Below are 2,527 nucleotides of genomic sequence, written 5' to 3'. Positions count from 1 at the left end.
TGGACCACCGTCCCTCTCAAAGGCTTCTCGCGACCCTGGAGCGCCTTTTCGATCCAACGCCAAGAAGTCAAAAGCCAAATGAAAAGTAACCATGACAAGCGAAGGCAAAGACCGACCCCCAAGAACGTGCGAAAAACCACCCACATCCTAGAAACCATGCGACGTGAAAACACCTTGTTGGGATACTAACTCAATCTCTATCTTCACAGACTCAAAGCTACCTGCCATTCAAGGCGGATGCATGACCGTGATCAGAGACTCACCTCCTCGAACCGTGCAAGTCCTGGAAGCCATGGGACTCGACAAATTCAAGAAAGACGACCTCGTAGAAGTATCACCTGAAGTGGATGACCGAGGAGAATTCACCGAAGTCCAAGTGTTGGAGGAATTCGACCCCGATCAGCTCCTGAACCAACTGAAACCCCAAGATTCCATCTGCCCACGTTGCATGGTACCCCTGACATACGGAAGCGTGCGAACCCCAGACGGTGGTACCTGGGAATATTACCGATGCCCCTCTTCCAGATTCTACACCAAGTGTTATGTGACCTGTGGCGTCAAAGAGGTGGGCACTTACCTGAGACGCGTCGAAGAACAGACCCACCCCTGCTACAGGAACATCGACCCGGCTCGTTTCCGATGTCTATGCAGCAAGTCCCTGGTCTTAGCCACCTCCCACTCCCAGTCCAACCCAGACAGGCTCTATCTCAAGTGTCCCAAGCGTACCTGCAAGTTCTTTCAATGGATCGACGAATACCGACGAGGAGTCGCCGAAGCCATACTGATTAATGGACAGGCCCCAAACTAAGAAAAAGACAGACACAGTTTTTTTGTAAAAAACACACTCCGATTTTTTTTATTTCTAATAAAGGCAGGGTGGCGCAGTGGAAGCGCGTTGGGCTCATAACCCAGAGGTCCGAGGATCGAAACCTCGCCCCGCCCATTTTTAATTCACATTTCTTTTTACACGTTTGGTAATCTATCGTTCGCGTCGATCATGGCTCGCATCGTTACTTGATCACAATGGTTGAAAGTACTATAATAATCGTTTATTGATTGATTGATATCCCGAAGAAAAAGAGGGCGCCGGTCAATAGGACCGTGCACACGTCCCACCCTGTAATAAGTGGAATGACCAATAAAAAGTTGTTTTTGTTCTATTTTCAGACTCCATGTCTCGATTTCCTAACCCTCAATGTCTATGGTGCAAGGAAGGATACACTTTCAAACACAGTATCAGAGACTACTTCCTGACACCCTGTTGCGACCAATTCTTTCACGGAACCTGTAAAGCCCTCCACACTGAGCGGTTGAAACCCTCCGAAAGACTCTGCCCTCATTGCAAAGCCGTGAATTTCGGACTGCCTCCCGATGACAATCCCAAAACCAAGTCCTAAAGAGGTAAGCGCTTCGATGGTCTAATGGTTAAGACGTTGAGTTGTGGCCTCAAAGACCCAGGTTCGATTCCTGGTCGGGGCATTAAATTTTTTCTTTTTTCTTTTTAGAGACCCCTGGCCTGTAAAATCCGTTTGGACGAACCCCACCCCGACGAAAAAATCACGCAACAAACCATGTACATTCTCTCGTTAAAGGATCTTTATTAGTGTTACAGGCATGAATAAAAATGTTTTTTCACTCCTCTGATTCTGGTGTTTTTACAATTTGTTTGACAAATGCACGGTACGCCAACTCGTCTCTGTTGTCCCAACTGCTCTTCCACGCTTCCCATCCGTCCTCAAATCCATCCGACAACTTCTCCAAACACACAGGGTCTTTAAACGAGATGGACTGGTCATCAAACATCTTCTCAGACAGCATTCTTCTGAACCTCATCACCTCATCCGCCAGCTTCACCACCTCTTTCCTCAGAACGACATCCATAGCGTGAGAAACGGCGCATTTCATTATCTTTCCAAGAATACCGTCATGAACAGCATCCATCACCCTCGTGGCAAGTTCTTCTATCTTCTCCTCTTCAGAAACACTATTCACCTTCGTCTCGCTCTCCTCTGAAGACATCTTCTAGTCGCCTAGCTCAAAACAACAATACTCACTCGACACTCACGCAAACCCTTTTATTCCCATCCGAACCTCGATTTCATGCACGTGACAGCCTCGATCTCATGGATTGGCTATCGCCTTATTTGGACATGCGCGTCACAACCTCGATCTCATGGATTGGCTATCGCCTTATTTGGGCATGCGCGTCACAACCTCGATTTCATATTTCTCCTTATTTGGACATGTTGCCCTTATTTGGGTATGTGCGAAAAATGGTCGCCATCTTGTTTATGCAAATCGAAAATACTGCCATCTGATTGGTCGAGAGCCCATTTTAATGATATGCATCGCCTTCTGATTGGTTACGGCCCCTATTAACGTCGTATACTACTAGTATGCTTTTTAAACTGAATATCTGCAAAGTACTGACAAGCACAACAAAAAAACAGCAAAACAGCACAAAAACTACATTCTGGAAACAATGAATGAATAGCTCATGGTCCTGACTTGCCTTCATTGCATGTCC

General features: G+C 46.7%; 2 non-coding genes across 2 annotated transcripts; both read left to right on the top strand.

Annotated features, from left to right (window-relative positions):
• Positions 1 to 870: 870 nt before the first annotated feature.
• Positions 871 to 942, top strand: Trnam-cau (transfer RNA methionine (anticodon CAU)). Its single transcript has one exon. It is a non-coding gene; the product is annotated as a tRNA-Met (tRNA).
• Positions 943 to 1,407: 465 nt separating this feature from the next.
• Positions 1,408 to 1,479, top strand: Trnah-gug (transfer RNA histidin (anticodon GUG)). The gene has a single exon. It is a non-coding gene; the product is annotated as a tRNA-His (tRNA).
• The last annotated feature ends 1,048 nt before the right edge of the window (positions 1,480 to 2,527 follow it).

The sequence above is a fragment of the Orbicella franksi genome, chromosome 8, assembly GCF_964199315.1.
Source record: "Orbicella franksi chromosome 8, jaOrbFran1.1, whole genome shotgun sequence".
Lineage (NCBI taxonomy): Eukaryota > Metazoa > Cnidaria > Anthozoa > Scleractinia > Merulinidae > Orbicella > Orbicella franksi.
The sequence above is the reverse complement of the archived record's forward strand: the minus strand, read 5'-3'. Positions and strand labels throughout refer to the sequence as shown.